The 11742-nt window shown below is 58.9% G+C and overlaps 1 protein-coding gene across 1 annotated transcript in view; it reads left to right on the top strand.

Annotated features, from left to right (window-relative positions):
- LDB3 (LIM domain binding 3) overlaps positions 1-11742 on the top strand; it is a gene marked incomplete at its 5' end in the record, with an annotated part of 321917 nt that overhangs the window by 260192 nt on the left and 49983 nt on the right. The gene's annotated exons all lie outside the window — the stretch shown is intronic.

Genomic DNA, 11742 nt, shown 5'->3' with positions numbered 1-11742 from the left:
GTCTCAAATCAGTGGTCTAAGTTCATACCGGGGCTGTATGTCTCTGACAGTGTATAGGAAAATAAAAAGCAGAGAAGTTCTAAAGCATGGTCTTTACCTAGGGGTGCGGTGATGGGGGAGAGACCCAGGGCCTGACCTCTGATGCCCACAGCAGCCTCTCTTTCTCCCCTCCCTCTGTCCCCCATCTGGCAACTCTCACTCCTGAAGCCTCCATCTCAAACTGCAAGGGGCAGGGTGGATGAGGGACAGAGACGGGCCTTGCCCCCGTCCCCAATCCCCAATAAGCTGCTGTTATCAGGAAGCACTTAGTGCCCAGCCTGTGGGGACCAGCTGCTCTCTGGCTGGCTTCTGGTCTCCCAGGGGAGGCAGATGGAGGGAGGCTGGCCTTCCCCTTTAAGAGCATCCTTCCCACTCCCCCTCCCTCTCCCCAGAGGCAGCATCAGGCAGTGTGGTTGCCAGAGTCCAGAGAGAGAGCCTGCAGCTCCAGGTACTGCCTAGCCCGGGGCTTCTACCCCCCCGCACCCCCATGGGATGGGCTCCTTTCTTTCCCCACACTGGTCATACTTGCTGCTGGGTCCTCTCCAGCTTGGCAGGCCAGACCCCTCCCAGGAAAGGGGGTAAAACTGGAGGTGGGGAGGGATGGGATGGGGCCTGGGGGTGGGGCGGGGGCTGGTATGGGGGAGGGTGGGGTGCTGGCCATGAACAGCAGGGACAGACTGGGCTGTATGACACATAGTAGAAGAGGTGGTACAGTGGGTGAAAGAATACAGGTCCCTCCTTGACTTCTTCCACTTGATATTTTTGTGAACTTGGGCAAGTTACCAAATGCCCCTGTGTTGTGGGGACTCCTACCGTGCATGTTGTATGGGCCAGGGCCCGGGCATCAGGTGGGGTGCTGGCCACTGGGAAATTACTCACACCCAGGCCTGCACTGAGTCCTCAGGGCCCAGCTTAGGCTAGAGCCTTCCCGGAGGGCCAAAGAGCAGCCAGTCCAGTCACCTTCACCTTCCGTGAGCCTTAGTTTCCTCAGCCAGAGCCAGGATGGCCTTGAACTATCTCCTCTTCTGAGGAAGGGCTTCTGGAGGTACCTTGGCTCAAAGACCACACTGGCTGGAGTCCTGAGGGGCCCAGGCCCCCACCCAGAACACACTGTCTCTGGGTTACAAGCTGAACACACCGCACACACTTCCCCGTCCCTATGCCTTCTGGCCCCATGTCCCAGCAGCTGAGCAAATGGCATCTCCTCCTCTCCTCCCTGCCCCCTGCCATTCCAGTGCAAAGGGCATGGGGACCTGGCATGCAACATTGGCAGCTGGAGCTTTCCATGCTGCTGTCAAGTTTTCCAGAGCACAAATGAGACAGGAGAGCCAGGAATAACCTCTGGGCCCCTAGAGGGTCTGGAGGGTGTGAGCCTGCCTCAGACCTGCTTTCAGACCCTAGGCCAGCACCCTGTGCCCTTCACTCCCATGCCCGGTCTGGGCACTGGGAGGTGCCTGCGGCCACTGGGAACTGTTATCTGGCACCAGTCCATTAGGATTGAGCCCCATTCAGGTGCTCCAGCGTGGCCTGGGTCCATTCCCTGTGTGACCTTGGAGAAGTCACTTAACCTCTCTGAGCCCTGGTTGACGCAGGCTGAGGTGGCAGCCTCTCAGGATCTGAGGGGATAATGGCATGAGGGACCCGGAGCTGAACTTGGCCATGCCCAGAGCTCCTGTTATTATTATGATCATTTTTACAGCTGGACAACCCTGGGCCAATGGCTAGTCTCCTGAGCAGAAGCTCTGTCCAGACCAGCCAGAGGCTCAGCTTGGTCCCAGGCTTCCTCCTGGGTAAGCTACAACCTCAGAGTCCTCACCAGGGAGGACTCTGCACAGGAAGACAGCAAACTGCAAAGCCCCAGCCCAAAGGAGCTCAGCCACAGTCTTCTGGGCGAAGGGGTGGGGGTTGAGCTGGGCAGAGAGTACATACATCTGGACTCTCCAAAGGGCAGAGGGAGCAAGGAGAGGAGAGCAAGGAGGAGAGAGCATTATCACTAATCTGGCCAGTCCCCCGTCCTACCCCCTGGGGGGTGCTGGGTGCTGGACACCCCTCCCCAGGGGCAATATTAGCCGTATGAGTCACGGTGGGAGGCTGCGGGCGGGCGGAGTGTAGGGTTACAGTCCATTTATGGGCGCAGCAGAGGGCAGATATCAGTGTCGATGGCATTCGTTCTCAGCTATTCTTAGGAGCCTCTCAGGAGCTCCACACAGCCTGGCCAGACAGCAAGGGACGGAGCAGGCAAGGCTGGGGGTCGGGAGTAGGGGTCCAGGTATAGGCTGGGGAGGTGGGTGTGTGAGGGCCCTCTCATCCCCTCTCTTCTCTCGTCCACAGAGGCCGCTGCTGTCAGCACGAGCATGTCTTACAGCGTGACCCTGACCGGGCCCGGGCCCTGGGGCTTCCGTCTCCAGGGGGGCAAGGACTTCAACATGCCGCTCACTATCTCCCGGGTGAGTGTGCCCTGCCCACACAGCTTGGCACCCGCAGGGGCGGGGCACACTCAGAGGAGGGTGTGTGCATCCCTCCATCCCTCCGCTGTCCTCCCTGAGGCTCTTGGAAAGCAGAGCATGCCCCATCCCCAGTCTGGGGGCTGGGACTGGCTCCAACTGGATACTGCCGGCCACAGACCCCTGGTTTCGGCCATAGCTGTTGTCCGCCTGAGCTCGCCAACCTGTCGTGAGTGTGAAACACGGGCAAGTGGTGGGTGTTTTGAGCCAAGAAGGAAATGCCAAGTTTGCTGGGTAGGCAGGCAGGTGGACAGAGTATAGTTAGTACCTTCTTAAGCCCTTTCCCAGGGAGGGGGAGCCCAGGGTGCCCCCAAGCCTGGAGCGTCTTCATGGAAGTGGGCAGCTGCTTTGGGGAGAGAGCACTCCTAGCATGGAGAGGGCAGGTGACAGGCCAGCAGCTAGATGGATGAACAGACTGAGGACTTCAGCTGCCCGGCTGTCAGGGCTCAGGGCTGGGCTGGGCTGGTAACTGGGCTCCAGTCCCCACTCCATCCCAGGCCCAAGGTAACAGTCTCAACTCCACCTCCCCTTTCCTGGGCCTGCTGGGGATCTCCTACCAGCTTCCTCCCTCACCCGGCCAAGACCCTACCCATTCGGCCACAGCTGTTCTGACTGCCTGTCTGATATCTTCTTCCCCACGCTCACCTGGGGAAATGGCCCATATGGTCTGCAGTGTCTGTGATCAGGGAACAGCCTGCTGGCGGTGTCCCAGATCACTGGAGATTGTCTGAGTAACTCTATTGCCCAGCCAGAAACACTCAAGTCCAGAGAGGTGATAAGCTAGATCCACTTGAGAGGAAGCTGTCTTTGTTTTAACCGCTGCCGGGTCCCTATCACCCATCCCAGTGTCTAGAACATGGTAGGCACTCAGGTAACACTTGTCGAGGGACCCCCCAGCAGGTCTGGCAGAGCTGGGGTGAAGACCCTGGGGCTCAGGGTGAACTTTGAGGTGCGGGAGGGCAAAGACAAGCCCTGCCTAATGGGGTCAGCCTGAGGCTGAGCCTCCTCCTGCACCGCTGGTGTGGGCACGAGGGGACAGCCTGCGGCTCCAGGCCATCACTGGTGGGGGATGGATGGGCCAGGGAGTCTGGACTCTGCCCACCTGGGGACAGGGAGGGAGGCAGTTTCTTCCTCAGGGCAGCAGAGATTTGCCGTGGGCCCCCGGGGGTGTGGGTGGGGGTGGGCAAGGAGGCACTCAGGTGGACAGCCAAGGAAGGCCTGGAGGTGCTTGGCAGAGGAGACACGGAGCCAATACCCACATGGAGAGGCAGTCCTGGTTGTGGAACCTGATGTGGGCACTTAGGGGGGACACCAAGAAGGAGAAGCCCCACTCAGGAGTGCCATAGGAGCCTCATAACAGGTGTAGAGGCCACGAGCCCCCAGTGGGGGGGAGGGGGGCACTGGCCTGGCTCTAGTCCAGGGAGAGGGCCACGTTCATCCCGCTGGAGTTCTGGCTCATCTAACCTGGGTCTCCACCCCTCCAGGCCCACTGTCCTGGAGGCCACAGCGTGCAGTACTGGGAGGACACCCAGAGCCTTGCACTCCCTGCCCGATGATGTGGTGATACGTGGGCATTTGAGCCCCAGTGGACACGGCCCCCTCCCCACCAGGACCCTGCACAGCTCCCCACCAGCGTGGTTACAAGGCTGTCCACCCTCACTGTCATGGGCCCACAGCCTCCCATGCCTGGGACTGAGCCCACATCTCCCCCAGCCCCACAGTCCTCAAGGCCTCATGCTGGTGCTCCCTGCCCTGGTGGGTGGACATTAGCCTCCTGGCTCAGTGGCACCCAGGATAGCCAATGACCTCACCCAGGATCTATGCACCACCTGGCCTCAGCCAGCCCAGGGCTTATATTGTAGCACAGAGGCCTTAAGCTAGACAGCAGGAAGAATGTCCCCACTGCAGGGAAAGGGTGTATTGGGATGTAATGGAGCCAATGACTAGGGGGTACCTTTATAAATAGAACCCACAGCTCAGGCAGGGCATTGGGGGATAGGTATAATGGCCTCCCAGCTTCCTTCGGGGGCATGCCCCAGATCTTCCAGGCCATGGGCCAAGCTGGGCTGGGCGGCTCCATCCTCCCCAGGGCTTAGGACCTCTTGACAAACTCCTCTGGGGGGCCGCTGATGCCCTGGGCTGGGGCATCCCAAGCTCAGGGCTACTGGCCAGGCAGGGCCCAGGACACTCCCACCAGGGCTGCTGGGCCTCTCAAGGCCCTTCTGCACCAGGAACGTCTCCCTCAGTGGGATGCAGGGCCAGTGGATGCTCCCAAGTCCTGGCCTGAGCCTTTACAACAGGGCAGTGGTGGCCAATTGCAGTGGGGTGGGGGGTGGGGGTAGCAAAGGCAGGGCCTGCTCACTCTCGGCAGGGCCGACACCCCTGGGCACCTGTACCACCACCCTGAGAGAGGTGTTCGGGCGGGCAGGGCTGGGCATTACCATCTCACTTCAGCGCCAGGCAAGCTGAGGCTCAGATTTGCTCAGGAGCTCTTATGACCTCAGTGACCCCTAACTCCCTGGCCTGCCCCTCCGCCCTTGGCTAGGGATTAGTCGAAGAGGACTGAATGGGGCCTGCCCCTTGTCAGCCGTAGGGAGGCTGCCCCCCTCAGGCTGGGTGATAGCTCCAGTCCCCACCCCGCCCACCAGAATCAACCCTGGGTCAGCAGCAAGCCCCCACGGCCTCCTTTCAGTGGGTCTCGGCGAGGACCCACGAGAAGTGGGCTCAGGAGGGAGAATGGGAGGGTGGAGGGGAAATGCCTTTATTTATCCTGGACAGGTGCGGCTGGGCCTGTAACATGAGCTCCCCTTAACGCCACCCCCCCCTCCGCCCCGCCCCAGCCATAGCCAATTCTCCAGGAAGTGGGGGAGGGGTGGGAGCAGCCGCTAAGGAGCCACTCCAAAGGCCCAGCCTGCCCCCGTCCAAGCTAGGTCAGAGGCTGGGGCCATGGTCTGGGGCCTTGTCCTTCGTGCATGTAGCAGCCCTTGACTTTACGGAACAAGCGCGCACTTTTGTCTGGCTCAGCTGCTCTCAGTTGTGTCGCCTTAGAAAAGACCAGTTCAGCCTGGCTGTCTCATCTGTGAAATGGGAGTGTGCGTGTGTGAGTGCTTTCTAACATGCACGCGGAAGATGCTGTGCACCTGCTGTTCCGCTGAGGCGGCGGTGAGGATGGGGGAGCTGCGGGGCTGAGCCCGGGCCCCTGGGGTGGGGTGGGGTGGGGGTGGGGATGGGGGATGCCCATCTCTCTGTTCCAAGACCTCTGTCCCTTAAGGCCTTATTCATCTGGCCTTGCAGGCTCTCCTGGGGCACCAGCCCAGAAGCCTTTGCTTCTTTGCTGTTTTTTGTTCCAGTATTTGTCAGATCTCCTAGCTACAGTGGGGACGCAGAGGACTGAGGGTCCCCTGGGAGGGGGAGGGGGACAGGCTGAGACTATTCTGGGTTGACTGTGCCGGCCATTCCTGGAATTTCGAGGCCTTAGTGCTGTTTCTTGGGCAGCGCCTAGCAGTGCTGACAGGCTGAGCTGTTTATAGCCACACTGAAGGTCAGGCAAGCCTCCGGAGGGCTGCTGTGAGGCTGGCCGGGGCCTTCCGGACGAACAAACGCGGAAGATAACCGGACAGAGGCCCCCGGCTGGGGAATGCGTTCTTGGAGGTCCCCAGGCTAGGCCTTATCCCTGCCTGCTTCCCTCCCAGGTGCTCAGAGCTGTCCCTGACTCCATGAGGGCGCTGAGTGGGCAGGAGACTGGGCCTTGAGGAGCAGACCCTCCGAGGCCTTGGGCCAGGACAAGGGCAACTTCATGCGGCGTAGCCCCCAGGGTTACTATGGGACAGCAGCAAGTATGAGGAAGGTCGGCTTCCCAAGTAATGTCTGCTAGACCCTGCTGGGGCAGCCCTCCCGCCTGGGAGTTGTCTCCCCAGTTCCCTGAGTCTCCATCCCTCTCTGCACGGTCCCCTATCATCCAGGGACTGGCTATGATTGCAAATGCCCCCCCACTTGAGGCCCTCCCATTCTCAAACACAGCTTCTCCACCTCTTTGGAGCCAGGAAACACCTCTACCCAGCAACCACCCTACGAGGCACGAAGTGGACTTTGCCAGGCCCCAGTGTTGTCTGGGGTCCCCCGGGAGTGACGTGCCCAGGGGAGCTTTCTACCGCTGACATCCAGGACATGGAACTGGGGGCTAAGAGGAGAGGAGACAGACTCAGAAGGCCAGGGAAGGGTGTGCTCAGCAAGAGAGAGGACCGGTGCCCCCTGGTTTTGGGCACAGGGAGGTCACTGGTATGAAGTGGCGAGGGCTGGGTGTGAGAGGGGTGGGAGGCAGTCAGGCAGAAGCACCTGCTGGTCATTCTCGGAGAAGCCTGCGGGTGCAAGAAATGAGAGGGAGACGTGACAAGAGCCAGTTGGAGCAGCTAAGGCAGGGAGAGCCTTTTTTAACAGTAGTTTTAGGTTCACAGCAAAATTGAGTGGAAGGTACAGTCTTCCCATATGCACCCCTGCCCTGCACGTGCACAGCCTCCCCCTGTTATCAAGAGTGATGTATTTGTTATAAGTGATAAACCTATATTGGCACATCATTATCACCCAGAGTCCATAGTTTACATCTGGGTTCACTCTTGGTGTTTGTTGTTCATTCTATGGGTTTGGGCCAATGTAGAAGGACATAGATCCACAATATCGCATCACAGAAAATATTTTCACTAAAACTCCTCTGTGCAAGGAGAGACTCTTTGAGCACAGACAAGCCTCTGGCTTGTTTATCGGCCAGGGTGGGGTTGGGGAGTGGGGCCATGGGGAGACAGAAGGTTCCAGTGAAAGGATGAAGGATGGAGCAAGGCCCCAGGGGAGGCCAGATGGGAAGGGAGCAGAGCATGGCATGATGGTAATTTAATCACATCATGTTAAATGCACTTAGGGCTCCATGGGAAGTCAGCCGGGATGGTCAGCCTGGGCGGGTTGGGAGGAGATACTGGAAGTTGCACAGTTCACGGCGCCTATTACCTATCCTTGCCCCCCTAGCCCCTGCCACACCTACACTGGCAGCTCTAGAGGGGAAGGAAGGCAGGGGCCTGTCTGGTTTTGAGCACTGAGAGTGAGGGCTGGGAACTTTTGCAGAGCCCAGCTACCCGCTCTGCCGCCAGGGAGCTGGGGAAATAGGAGCCTACGTGCGCCCGAGCCCTGGCCAGTGCCTTGTTTCCCTGGCACCCTGGACAGGACTTCTGTCTCTTCCAGCTGATGCTCAGGTCCCTCTAGGGACAGCAGGCTGGCTTAGGACTGGTCAGCTGGGGCTGGCCCCTCACACCCCACTCTCTGCCAGCTCCAGATCTTATCTCCCTGTGGAGCCAGGGATGCACTGGAGAGCCCAGGCTCCGCCCCATGGCACCCTCCAGGGGCAGGGGCTGGGGGGCCAGCCCCTGTACCTCCTCCACTGGGAGCTTCCCCGAAGCTTTCTCAGCTCTGCACCTCCTTATGGAATAACCTATTTAAACATGTAATCCTCCCAGCAGTCGTGGGAGAAAGGCGTTGTTGTGATCTTCACCCAGAGGGTGTGGAGGCTGCCCGGTATCCTCAGGTTTGGCTCAGACCAAAGTCTGTGCTCTTTGTTTTATTGCCTTCCCACAAGGCACTCACTGTCGCAGAGGCCACAGCTGTTCCCTGCACCCGCTAGCCCCGTGTTCCCTCTCAGGTGCCTTGAACCACGGCCCAACAAGGAGGAAGGGCTCCTGTGAGCCTGGTGGCAATCTTGGCCCCCAAACACCTCAAGCCTGTCCTAAGGAGCTTTTGAGACAGGACCGTGCTCCTGGAGCTCTGCCCACTGCTGGCTCTGAGTTGAGAGGTGGCTGGTGACTGGGGAAGATTGAAAAGTGAAGTGGGAATGAAACAGTTGTTATGAAGAGGTTTTCAAATGCTCAAAAGAGGATAGAAAGGCTTCAGAGAAAAAAAATCCTCCAAGGATTTAGTGGCTTTGGGTCCTCTGTGGGACAAGGAATGCAGAGAGAGAGGCAGAGAGTCAGGCAAGAGACACATGGGGACACCATGCCTGGACCACACTCTTCACGAGCCCTGGGCTTTGGGCAAGGGTCCCCAGGTGGCCCCATCCTCCTGCAGGGCAGGCTGGTCCCGAGAAGAGGGTGGGGATCTGATGGCCCTTGGACCCAGCTGGGGGCGACCTCCTTAGGGTCCCTGCTTCCTCTCAGGAGCCCTGGGCAGAGCCCAAGAGAGCCCATCTGGAAGAGAATTACAGTACCCTCCACCCCCACCCCCCCAGCTCCAGGGGTCATGGGCCCTGCTCAGGGCAGCCAGAAAGCCAGGCCATCTGAGCCCTGGTGAGCAGACACAGGTGTGGGGAGAGAGGCGCTGGGGCAGGCAGGAGCTAGCTCGACACTCGCCTGGGGGAACTCGGCTACTGACCAGGCCCTGGGGAGGCTGAGCATTTCCCAGGGAACCAGGATCACCCCAGTCTACACCTGAGGATGGGGGGGGGCAGGCGAGACCAGGCAAGAGGAAGGCAGGAGACCCAGTGGGAACACAGGGTGTTAGCCCATGCTTGAGGGAGACAGATGTCCCCAGGGCAGCTCCAAAGGGAGGGCATTCCGGATAGTCCTACGGCTTGCCCTAGCTGATCTGGCCCCAGCAGCTCTTGGCTGTCATTCTGGTGTCCTTGCTCATGCTGACATCCACGATCTTCTGGACACAGCTCCAGTCCTGCCTAGCAGGCCTCACCTCTGCAGGCACAAGGCCCGCCCTTCTGTCTGGGGTCTGTGGTTGCCATACCTGGGAGCTCGTTACTGCTGTCTGTAGACGGTGAGAAGCATCTGGGGGAGTCCTGGTATGGGGAAGCCCTGGTGTGGGGGAGCCCTGCTGCAGGGGAGCCCTGGTGTGGGGACAGCCTGGTAAGGGGTGTTCTACTGCATGGGAGCTCTGGTGTGGGGGTGTCCTGCTGTGGGGGAGCCCGGTGGGCGGTCCACTAGGACAGCAGAGGCATTGCACAATTCGCCCTGAATGGAAGCACGCCGGTATCCGCTACTCTCTCTGAAATGCTGCCAAACTAAGATGGATTGCCGTTCGGAGAGGGGGCTAGACACGTGACCCAGAAAGTTGAATGAATGCTAAGGTAGAAGCTCAGTGATGGGGGTGGGGATGCTCGCTGTAGAATTCTGCTTTCTCTGTGTTTGAAGATGTGTATAATAAAATGTCGGGCATAGCATAGGCCTGAATGTGAAGTCAGAAGGTGTAGGGAAAGCCAATTTTCTGCAGACAGGCCCAGCCGGGCAGCTCAGCTTGCCCTCGGGAGTCCCCTCTTGGCCCAGAAAGTGTTTTGTTTTTCTCTGTTATTTTTTACCCTTTGTTCAACCCCTTAAAATCAAAGGAAGCAACCCTCCTGTCATTAGTAGAGGCTCCCTGCGGCCATGAATTTGGGGATCAGGGATGTGTATTTTGAGAAGGCCCAAGTAATTATTATTATTATTATTTTTAAGATTTATTTATTTGAGAGAGGAGAGAGCATGCACACGAGCAGGGGGGAGGGGTAGAGGGAGAGTGGGGAGCCCAACATGGGGCTTGATCCCAGGACCCGGAGATCATGACCTGAGCCAAAGGCAGATGCTCAACTGACTGAGCCACCCAGGTGCCCCGGCCCGAGTAATTCTAAGATACCCCCAGAGGAGCCAGGAAAGCGGGCTGGACTTTGGCTTCCTGGCAGTCTAGGGGGGAGTTTCTCTACTGTCCTTGCCATGGCTCAGCAGATTCACGGGTGAGGGGAGGCTACTCTGTGTTGGCGAAGGTAGCCCAGTCCCCGGGGCTAACAGGGCGCTTCCACGGCGAGGGCTCACCCGCTCTGGCTGCTGTCCCTGGGTTCCCACATGCAGTTCGTGGCCTGGCCTGTAGAGCCCACCGGAGACTAGAGGCTGGTGACCGCAGGTGGCCCTGGTTTGGAGGAAGATTCCTCGTGAAGGGTGGGGCAGGAGGCTTCCATCCGTGTCTGGTAGCCCAGGGCCCGGCCAGAGGCTCACCCAGGCCTGGCACCCAGGATAGGGGACTTTCCCTAGTCCTCTTTGGACTCCTTCTAGGATGGTCCCCCAGGCCAGGGCCAGAAAACGGCTTCTGCCAGCATCAGAAGCCAGCCTTGTCCCTGGGGTATAGACAGGAAGGTGACTGGGATGCGCCCAGAGAAGCCAGGAAAGCTGGCTGGTGGGCATGTTGGGGAAGAAAAGCCAAGGGACATCCTCCAGTTACAACTTGGTGGGGGGTGGCTCTCAGAGGCTCCTCTTTCCTGTGATGTCACTGGGGGGGCGAGGCCTGTACGGCATTCTACATGATGTCACAGGGGGCCTTCCAAATGATGTCATGGGGGTCAAGTCATAAAGTCATTCTTTGCGTTATCTGTAGGGGGTAGGGTATGGTATTTCATGTGGTGACATGGTGGGGCTCGGGGGGGGTAAAGCCAGTCTCCATGACATTCCATGAGACGTCTTTAGAAGTGGGGCTTCATCAATTTCCATGTGATGTCACTAGGGGCCAGCCATCAAGTTATTATAGGTGATATCACTTAGGCCCTCTAGAATTTTACATTTCAAGTGACACCACTGCGGGGGGCGGGGGGGGGGCAGCGGGAGGGCTACTCTGCATTCAGCATGCTATTACTGAGGGCTAGGCCTGTGGAATTCGGCGTTGTGCATGATGTCATTGAGAGTGGGTCTGAGCCATCCTGACATTGCATGTAATGTCCCTGGGAGTGTGGCCTTCCTGACGTTACACGGGATATTCTTGGCGTGCAGGGTCTATAGCATTCTGTGTGATCACACTGGGGGTGAGGTCCCCAGACTCTAACATTCTGTGATGTCATTAGTGTGCAGGATTTGGGACCTGGTTCCCACACCTGCACCTCCCCTTCTGGGAGTGTGAAGCCAGCCACAGAGCGTTGAGCCCTGCCCCATGCCCCAGCTAACCTTGCTTCCCCGGGCTGGGTTGACAGCTTCCCCAGCAGGCCCACCTGCAATGGTAGCACTGGGCACTTGCACTGGGTGCTTCTGTGAGGGTGCATCTGTCCTGCCTACTTCGCCTGGCAGAGTCTCTGTGGTGGTGCTGGATCTTAGCTCGTGTGTATAGCCTCCCTCCTGGAGCCTGGAAAGTACCCCATGGCTTTTCGGGGTGCAGGCATTATAGTAGGCTAACTGGTGTAACAGACAGCCCCCAAATCTCA

Source organism: Leptonychotes weddellii, chromosome 6 (assembly GCF_054177405.1).
Source record: "Leptonychotes weddellii isolate Sample4059 chromosome 6, ASM5417740v2, whole genome shotgun sequence".
In the NCBI taxonomy this organism is placed as follows: domain Eukaryota; kingdom Metazoa; phylum Chordata; class Mammalia; order Carnivora; family Phocidae; genus Leptonychotes; species Leptonychotes weddellii.
This window is presented reverse-complemented; position numbering and strand designations above follow the sequence as displayed.